Consider the following 11,322-nt stretch of genomic DNA (forward strand, 5'->3'; position numbering starts at 1 on the left):
TGACCAAAAGCAAAAGTTTAAGCAAAAAAAAAAAAGGTCGAAAAATGGTCGGGACTGGGGGGTACCAGTGGTCGAAAAGTGGTCGGGACGGGGAGGGTTAATGACCTAGAGCAGTTTGCACAGCACCAAACCTGTATCCCTGACAACCTTGGGGAAAGTTCCAACATACCAGTACTTGACCTTTTCCTTATAACTAATCCTTCTGCTTACGCTGTCAATCTTTCCTCCTTGTTTGGCTCCACTGATCATAACCTTATCACCCTAATCTGTCCTATTGCTCCAGTAAGGTCTGTGGACCCACCCAAGAATTGGCGGCCGTGACACTTTGGAGCTGAAGATTGGAAGGCCCTCAGGCAGTGCTTCGTTGATTTTCCCTGGAATAATTATCAGTTCCATAGCCGAGAACCAACTGAGTGTGCCTCACACATTACATATGTTATTCTCTTGGATATGGAAGCATACATTCCTTTTTCTTATCCTGCGACCAATGTAAAAAAAAAAAGTTTTAATCACGTTTAATCATGCCTGTTCTAATGCTGTCCACAACAAGGAGAAGGCCTCCAAGAGGTGCAAAGACTAACTCACCCATGAATCTAACCCCTAAAAGACGGGTGTCTGCATATGCTGTCCAAGGGTACTAGGGCCAAAAATACAGGCGTCCACATAAGCTGTCATGCACCCCACACCCCCGCAAACCCCCCTCTGCCCACCCCACCCCCCCGCAAACCCCCCCCTGCCCACCCCACCCCCCTACCACCAACTCACATACCATCCGCCACCCACCCCTACCCTCACCCCCCATCCTGACCCCCACCACCCCACCCCCAAATCCCTGCCACCCCAACTCCCCCCACTGTTCCCCCCAATACCCTCCACTGCCCCCTACCACCCCTAATCCCCACCCTCCCCACCCCATCCCCATCCCCACACCCCCCACAATCCCAATCCCCCCAACTGCTTCCCCACCACCCCTACTCCCTATCCCCCATCCCCAACCCCCTACCCTCCTCCACCCCAACCCCAATACCCCCAAAGCCCCACCAACCAAACCCCCCACACCCCTCAAACAACCCAATCCCTCCAACCCCCACTGCCACCACCACCCTTTTCCCCCACCCCCCTCCCAAACCCCCGCTTACCATCCTGACCCATCACCCCCAGCCCCACCCTACCCCCCACCCCACCCCCTACCTCCCTCAAGCATCCAGTCCCCATCCCTGCACAACCCCACAACACCACCACACCCCTCCACACCGCCCCCCGCCCCACAAATCCCCCACCATATGGCACCCGCCGATTATGCCCGTCATGAGCGTATGTCAAAACATTACGATGTCTGTCTTTTAGGGGTTCTTTCTTATGTTTCCGCTGGCAATCATGCAAAGTTTGTTCTGTGCTCTGCAAAGACAAATTTCATTCGTACTGAATGTTCTGAACTCTCAAACTGGTCCCTTGCCGATAACCTTCCTAACAACTTTACTTCATCACCCTTCCCTCCTCTTTTCGACTCTGATGCCTCTGTAGCTGTTTCTTCTGCTGATAAAGCAGAACTCTTTGTTCAGTCTTTCTCCTCCAATTCCTCCTTGAACGACTGCAGTGCTGTTCCTCCATCACTGTCATCCTCTGATTTCCTCATAGCTGACATTAAAATGTCTTCAACTGATGTGTTTTGACCATCATTGGCCTCAGTACTAACAAGGCATATGGGATTGATTGGGTCTCTCCTGTTGTCCTCATAACTTTTTCGTCATTGTCTGTCAGATTGTATCATTCCTTCCTGCTGGAAGTTTGCTCTTATTCAGCCTGTCCCAAAGAAAGGTGACCATTCTCAGCTCTCTAGCTATTGCCCAGTTACTTGAACAAGCTGCATTTGTAAAATGTTTGACTCTATTCTTAAAAATAATAATAATAATAATAAAACGCCTTTCCTATCACACCCTTTTTATTGATCGTCAGTCTGGGTTCCGCCAGTGATGCTCAACTGGTGATCTCAACTTCCTTTTAGATTCCTGGTCATCCTCTATTCGAGACTTTGGCGAAAGCTTTGCCATTGCACTTCACATCTCAAAGGCTTTCGATCGATGTTTAGCATAAATTTTTAATTTCCAAACTTCCCACTTACGGTGTGTATCCGATCTTTGTCTTCATTTCTAGCTTCCTTTCAGGTCGTTCTATAGCTGTTGTAGTAGATGGCCACTGTTGTCCTAGAGCTCAGGGCTCTATCCTATCACCAATTCACTTTCTTCTTTTCACCAATGACCTTCTGTGCTATACATCTAACCATATACATTCATACACAGATGTCTCAACCCTTCACCTTTCCATCTGCTTCCCACAGCATTCATTTCAGCAGTTTCATCAACAAACAATGGATGAAGCTATGGCACATTTAATGTTTGTCTTGGCTGATATCTCTGGCAGGGTGAAAAGATGTCTTGTTGTCTTCCTGACATCAAAAACTTAGTTCTTGCTCATTTCGACCTGTCAGAGTCTTCTGCAGGAATATTCTCTGCTTTTTACATTATCTTGCATTATCTTTGACATACTTGGGGCTTCATTCTCTCAGGATTTATCTTGTAGAGATCATAGTACCACTCTTGTAAAGTCTTCCTCCAAGATGTTAGGTGTGCTAAACTTTGTGCCTTCTTTACCCTTGCACAGTTGTTGACTTTATAGAGTGGTCTTAGCTGACTTCATATAGAGCACAACTCTCATGCGTAGGGAGGTTCTCCATACATAGCTCTTCTCAACAAAGTGGAGTCAAAGACTTTTTGTCTCATTAAGTCTTCTCCTCCTACTGGGTCCTTTCAACCCGTATCTCTTCGTCGCATTGTTGGATCATTATCTCTTTTCTGTCACTACTTCTATGGTCACTGTTCCTCTGAACTGCCTGACTGCATCCATCCACCACTACAGTGGGCATGTAGCACCCATGCTCAATCAGTAGAGAGGTGGCCTGCAGTCCTACCAGACCCAGGTTCAAATCCCCGCTAGGGCAGGGAACACTTTAAGGATTTGAATTTCATGAAATCAGTCTTTACTCATCTACCAGAAGACCTGCCAACATATAAAAATACCCCCACCAATACCAATTCACCAGTTCTGTATCAGACAGCCCTAGCATGTATTCAATATGGATGGTGCATGTTAGCGCCGAAGTGGTGACATGTAAAGGTGTATAATATATGAGGACTATGAGCCTTGGGAGCAGGCTGTGAAGCCTATGCTCAGAGTCCGACACATAAAAAACTCATTCCTTTTCTGTCCAGCTCTCTAATGCAAGAGCTAACCATTACTCCTAGTTCTTCATGTATGCAACAGGTCAGCTCTTGAACTGTCATCTTTTGTCTGTATTTCCTATTCCTGTGATCTTCAGTCATTTAAATGTAGTGTGTACAGAGATCTCGAAATGAAAATTAATGATCATGAATTTTTTTTTTTATCTTTTTTTTTTTTTTTTTTTCTTAGGAGGAACAGTTATGGTCATCTAACCTTTAGCTTATTTTTTGCATTGAAAAGAAAATATTCACTGCATGTAAACCCTTCTTGGAGCCATTTGTCTTGAGCACTCAACGTAGTAAATAGTTTCCCATGTTGCAGGAAACCTATAACCTGCCCCATCCCAACCACTTTTCCACCACTGACTACCCCCAATCCCGACCATTTTTGGAAAAAACATTTCTTGGCTCAAACCTCCGCTTTTGGTGAGAAACATCAAAAAATCATAGAGAAATCGCTCACCTGAGGTTTAAAATACTCGAAACAGGTAGCAGTACATCCTCACCTTACTGTGTTTTCTATCAGGCTGGCTCCAAAGAAAACGAGTTCTATGGGAGTTTAACCATTTCACACCACTCATAAACGGTATTTATTTATTTATTTGGTACGAATTTATATGTAGAACAAGAGAATATTGGTTTTCACACAGTAATATAGGCAATATAAGCATTGTTTCACTCATGAAACACATCAACATACCTGACCTTTTTTGGCGACATTACCTGATCATCATTTCTGACTGTTTCTTCCTCTAATGCTATGTAAAGTTTGTCCTCCACATTGTCATCGATTGGGGAATCACTCTGGCCCTGAATTTCGTACCGTGGCATGACATGGCTTTACTGGCCATGTCACTGGTAACAGGTGAATTGCTGAGACAATGGCATGCTGGGGGGGGGAGGTCATGCTGGGTAAGGCATTGTCTCTGCCTGGCATCTTGTAGAGGAAGGTGTCCCATGTATACGTACCAAAAATCACTCACGAAAATTGAAAATTGTGCAAATTAGGGACCTTGCAATTGATTTGCGTTTATGAACGTCAACGGGATTGGCAGTGACAAAACGTGTGGATGATAATTCACGTCAACGGGACGCCGCGGGTTAAACCAGTCATTTTATGTAGTCATCCAAAGGCAACCTAAATCGAGTGATTTGATGGTGGCTGCTCATATCTACTACACAACAACAACAACAACAACAACATTAATAATAATAATAATAGTAATAATAATAATATTAATAATAATAATAATGATGATGATGATGATAATAGTAATAATCTATTTGTCAACCTATTGGCAGATGCCTTAATCCTGTAAGGGGTGGCCACAAACAAATCGGCTCCAGGTCCTCTGTCCCCCGCCATTTCACTGCCCTGCTCCCAGCTCACACACCCCTCTCTCATATACCTCTCCTTTCCAGCCCTCCATCTCATCTTTGGCCTCCCCCCCATCTCCCCTCCTTCACCTCGCTCACATACACTCTCCTCGCCAGTCTCTCATTCTCCATCCTCTCCATATGGCCAAAGCACCTCAGTGTGTTTCTCTTAACGCTACCTATCACATCCACATCCACACCACAACACTCCTTCACTTCCTCATTAGTCAGTCTGTCTCTCCATGTGACTCCACATGCTCCTCTCAAATAACTCATAATAGTAATATTAGTAACATTGAAAAGATAAATTATTATTATTATTATTATTATTATTATTATTATTACTCTTCCATCCTTCTTTCCATCCATCCTCTTCTGTCTCTCTTTCCTTCATTCTTTCCTCTTTCTTCTGCCTGCGGGTGACTTTACACTCCCTCTTTAATTGTGTCTTTCTTTTCTTCATTCTTTCCTCTTCCTTCTGCCTGTGGGTGACTCTACACTGAGTGACAAGCCAAATGGTTTCCTGTACACCAGGAAACCATTTACTATGCTGGGTGGTAACCATATAACCAAATTTTGGCTCCTGGTGGTTTAGTGGGTAATAAAGGTGCTCCAATCGGATTGAGCTGGTGAAGGTTTATATCCAAGGGATGGTTGGGGTTTATTGCTCATGTGATGCCAATCAGGGATGAGTGAGGCTGGTCACTCTCATCTTAAATGCCAGGACCAACTTTCCTAGCCCCGGGTCCTACACTCCTCATGGGGCAACGTAGGATTAGATGATGGATGGATGGATGAATTATTATTATTATTATTATTATTATTAGTCGCTGAAAGGCTGCCTTCGGTGGCCTCCACTCAGTGTCAAGTCACTTCCTATCTTCAGTCAGAAATGAGTCGTGACTTGGGAACCAGTGGCCCAGTTGGATTGGAAGTTGTTTTATTCCTCAAGTTAGACCATTTAAAACAGTACCTTGCACTAACAAAAATTTGCACCACATGTGCCATTTCTGCTGTGTTATGGTAACAAACAAACAAACATACAGACATTGGATCATTATAATGTAGATTATTATTTTCCTCGCACCTATGGTGATAGATCTGTCCATCCTTGCGTGTGTGGGTGTGTGCGTTGGTGGATGCATGCATCTGTAACACTTTTCTGGGCGCGATATCTCCTGGCCCAATCGAGGGATTTCCATCTAAGTTTTGTCAGCAATGCAGTATGAGGAGATAGGAACTGATTAGGTCAGTCAGGTCAAGGTCATATTAGGTTAACTTAGTTTATCCTTTAGGGCAGAGGTGGGGAACCTTTCTCCTATTAAGGGCCATTGGGATATTTTTAACATCATTCGTGGGCCATTGAAAATTATCAGCTTAAAATCAACTGTAGCCCAGTACATTATATATATATATATATATATATATATATATATATATATATATATATATATATATATATATATATATATATATATATATATATATATATATTGTTACGGAACAGAGAAAGATAATGTACACTTTAAGTGAGAATACTAATAATCACTACTGTCCCGTAAAGGTCCAGGTTCAAAATAAAAGAGTTAGGTAAAATTACAAGTTAAAGTTTAATGCTCAAACTAACAACAAAACATTCAGGACTCATAAGGATAATGTAATGGCCAAAAAACAGGTTAAATATATGGTTAACTGCAATAGCCTCTATTAACACGAAATTAGCATGAGTAAATTTATCTAAGTCAGCCCTGTTAAAATGAGATACCAGATAATACTCAGTGAATGCCAGATATATTATTACAGATACAAAATATTATTACTGATGGCTGACAATAAGAACCTTTACATAAATTACAAAAACCTTACTAGGCCTAAGAATTAACCTTATGCTACACAGTACAAGAAAAAATGCAACAACAGTTATACTCAAATTACACACAGCTGCTAGATGGCTGGAGACTTCCTGACCACTCACAATAACAACTGTACAGGGGAGGACAGAGATGTGAACAAAATGAGGAGCAGATCTAAGTGGCAATGATGCAGAGACAGCTCATTATATCGGGGCCGGCAGAGCTTGATACAACTTGTAAGAAGGACACGCAAATGAAGCCATAGGGGACAAAGAGCTGACAATCCTGCTCTGAACAACAGAAAGGACGACTTACTCTACTATAACGGTAGAAGGGGGACTGAGGCAGAACACGCTCGTGATCAAACATGCAGCATACTGTACGTTAAAATGACACAAAGGATGATGAAATCATAGGCTATGTAACACCTCCCCACAAAGAAAAAAGAAATTTACAAAGGAAATTTCTTATTACTCTAAAACAATCTGTCTAAAGTCTAGATAAGCAATCTGCAATAACATTTTCTTTCCCCTTGACATGTTGTATGTCTAATGAATACTCCTGAAGAAGTAGACTCCATCTTGTCAATCTCTGATTTTTGTCTTTAAACTTACAAAGGAATTTCAGTGGGTTATGATCGGTATAAATGACTATGGGGTCAAAACCAGAACACAAATAAAATGAAAAAATGCTGTAAACCCAAAATCAAGGCCAAAAGCTCTTTCTCAATAGTTGAGTAGTTCTTTTGAGGTGGAGTGAACTTCTTACTGTAATAAGATACAGGGTGTTCAATACCCTGATCATCCTCTTGTAGCAAAACAGCCCCAGCTCCTGTATCACTTGCATCAACAGCCATCTTAAAAGGCTTAGCAAAATTTGGAGTAGCGAGCACTGGCTGACTTAATAGGATAGCTTTAAGTTTGTTGAAAGAGGATTCACAGGTATCGGTCCAGACAAATTTAACTCCCTTTTTCAGTAGGTCTGTAAGTGGTGATACAAGAATAGAAAAGTTAAGAACAAATCTCCTGTAATAACCTACCATTCCCAAAAATCTTTGTAGCTCTTTCCTACTTTTAGGTCTGGGAAGATCACTTATAACCTGAACCTTAGCTCCTGGTGGTGCAACATGTCCATCACCAATTACATACCCAAGGTACTGAACTTTAGTTTGACCAAACTCACACTTTGATAAATTAGCTACAAGATTAGCCTGAATTAAACGCTCAAGAAATTTACTGACATGGCATAGGTGATCTTTCCAGTTGTCACTGAAGATTAATACATCATCAATATAAACAACACACCCTGCCAAACCCTCTGTTACAACATTCATGAGCTTCTGAAATGTGGCTGGTGCATTCTTCATACCATATGGCATTACAGAACATGCAAAAGTCTTTCCTAGTGTTACAAAACATGAGATCTCCCTAGCACGTTCAGTCATAGGTACTTGCCAGTATCTCTTTAACAAATCAAACTTACTTATGTACCTAGCCTTTCCGATCTTGTCTATGCAATCTTCCACGCGAGGGAGAGGGTAAGTGTCTGTTTTGGTTATCTGATTAACACGTCTGTAGTCGATGCAAAGCCGCTGTGACCCACCTGGCTTAGAGACTAGAGTGACAGGAGAACTCCACTCGCTCTGACAGGGCTCAATCATCTTGTGGTCCAACAGGTAGCCAAGCTCCTTCTGGATGAGAGGAACTTTCACTGGGTTCACACGGTAAGGAGGCAGTTTAACTGGCTTTGCGTCTCCAACATCGACATCACGCATCAACACAGTAGTTCTCCCTGGAGTGGCACGGAACACTTTCGGGTACTCCTGCAGTAATGCCGAAAACTCCTGCCTTTCCTCGGGAGGTAGATGAGAAAGCTTAGTCTGGAGATCATTCATGATATCAGGATTCTTCCCCAAACTATCACTCAGGCTCATGCTGCATGGGAGAGCTTCACTTGCAGACTCGGGAGGAACAGCTACATTGCAGACTGGGTTATTTTCGTCCCGCCTGTGATATAACTTTAGCATGTTGATGTGACATAGTTGCTTATTCTTTCTACGATCTGGTGTGGCGATGACATAGTTGACATCACTGAGTTTCTTCTCCACGAAATAAGGACCACTAAACTTGGCTTGAAGAAGTTGCCCATGCACCGGTAGCAGAATCAAAACCTGATCTCCTGGCTGAAAGTGGCGTAACCTGGACTTCTTATCATACCAAGTCTTCATCTTCTCCTGAGCAGCTCCTAAATTCTCTCTCCCCAGCTGTAAAGCAGTGGACAGCCGTTCTTTGAACTTCATCACATACTCCAGCAGGTTGACGTCATCTTCCTCCGACAGCCAGCATTCCTTGAGTAGCTTAAGGGGTCCTCTTACTTCATGGCCAAACAGTAGTTCAAAAGGTGAGAAGCCCAGTGATTCATTTGGAGATTCTCTTGCGGCAAATACAACGAATGGAAGACCTTTATCCCAGTCTTTCTGATGTTCCAAACAGTATTTCTTGAGCATCGATTTGAGTGTTTGAGGATATCTCTCCAACGCTCCTTGGGTCTGGGGATGGTAAGCTGAAGACGTGATCTGGGTGATGCCCAACGCTTTCAGAGACTGCTTGAAAACATTTGACATGAAATTACTTCCCCGGTCTGACTGTACCTCCTTGGGCAGACCAAACTTTGTGAAGAACCCTAGCATTTCCTTAACCACGTTCTTTGCTGAGATATTTCTAAGTGGAATGGCTTCAGGATAATGAGTAGCCATATCAATCAGGGTCAACACATAAGAAAATCCTGAAGAAGTCTTAGGAAGAGGGCCCACAATATCCACCAACACACGGGTGAAAGGCGCCTCAAAAGGAGGAATGGGAACTAGAGGTGCAACCTTTTCGGTCTGATTACACTTCTCCACAACTTGACAGGTGTGACAAGACTTACAATACCAGGAAACATCCCTGAAGATACCTGGCCAGTAGAAGTGTTTCAAAATGCGTGCCACAGTCTTCCTCACTCCAAGGTGTCCTGCCAAACTGGAATCATGAGCCACTCTAATGATATCCTGCCTACAAACACGAGGGATGACAACTTGATGTACAACCTCCCACTCACAGTCGGCTGATGCTGTTGGGGGTCTCCACTTCCTCATAAGTACTCCTGACTTTATATAATAACAAGTAGAAGCACCAGCTGACTCTTCCTCACTGCAAGCAGAGTTAGCTAGACCTTTCAACTCAGGGTCAGCAACCTGCAACTCAACCAACTCTTGACGAGACAAATTATCAACACTACGGGGTACTGCCTCATCTGGTGAGTGGTCCAAATTAGCAAGAAAAGTGTCAGCTAGGATAACATCATCATCATCATTATCCTCTAAATCACCAGTAACTTTAGACTTAGCCCTAGTCACAGCGCATGCAGGGAACACATCAGGGACATCACAATCCTGGGACGCATCCACTGGCTCACTAGACAACTGAGGAGCTGGACACACTTGACTTCCACCAATATCATTTCCAAGTAAGAAAGTTACACCTGACATTGGGAGTGTCTCAACCAACCCAACCATAACGGAACCATTAACAAAACCAGACTCTAAATTCACTCTGCACAAAGGGACAGAGAAGTAATTATTCCCTACACCTTGTAAGATTACAGTTTCATCAGAGGAATTAACATTAGAGCCTAGAACACTGGTCAGCATAAGGGATTGGCAAGCACCTGTATCACGATATATTTTGACTGATTTCCTGTCATTATTGTCCAGAGGACTGACAAAACCATCAGACAGGAAATTAGCACATGAACTCTTGAGAGTGTCACCCACGTTACTGCTCAAAAGAGGAGCTCCATCATGAGAATTTAATTTACCCCTCAAAGCAGGTTCAGTTAACTCAGTTAACCCCTACACCGCGGGCTTGTTTACCAATTACTTGCGTGTCCCGCGGGGTTATTTGGGCTCCGAGAGACTCTCAAAAAATATTTGCTAAAAATCAGTTATTAGTCCTAGAATAATAAAATTATATATGCTTATAGCACATACCTTCAGCTTTCTCCTGGAATGATTGTTGAGCCTTCGTCAGTTTCCGTAGGACTTGTGGAGACCTCTGAAGTAGGGTAACTAAGTCTCCACTTTACACTTCCCGACAACCCGTTATATGATTACCACAGCCAGATACAAACACTATAAACACTATTCTACCATTTTCAAGTAGTTTGGGATCCATACTAAAAAAAAAACAGTGTGAAAGCAATGGAAATTACGAGCGCGTCTGATCGCCGCACTTGCGCTAGTTCGCTCTAGGCACTCTGTCATTTATTATTCATAAAACCCCTCACACTTTATATTTCTATTACTATATCACACTTATATATATCTGGAGTCTTTCTCCATAAGTTTCATTCAGTCGTATTATTTTATTGTCACTGAAGTCATTCTATTTTTCAGTCAGTAAAATACGTAGAGAGCCACGGATTCACTCTCACTGTTATAACATAAATTATTTGTACTCATATTCTTATATTACTAATTACTTACATTACTATTTACATTTTCTATTCTATTTTCAATATTTACCCTTCTATTTTACTTACAATATGTTATTCACTGTCACTTTCAGTAAGATGAAACTATAGTACACTGTTCAATCATATGAACTGAACATCCATTGCTTTCACCTGCTATTTACACATTATTTACACATTATTTACACATTATTTCCAAATAATTCTGCTTCCACACTTGCACTGTTAGAACTGCTTCTGGCTGTGATAATCGAAGAAGCAGGTTACACAGAGGGGAACCTGGCATTCAGCGCACTGCCAAG

The sequence above is a fragment of the Coenobita brevimanus genome, chromosome 59 (genome assembly GCF_032717465.1).
Source record: "Coenobita brevimanus isolate Jiangsu-jjx chromosome 59, ASM3271746v2, whole genome shotgun sequence".
Lineage (NCBI taxonomy): Eukaryota > Metazoa > Arthropoda > Malacostraca > Decapoda > Coenobitidae > Coenobita > Coenobita brevimanus.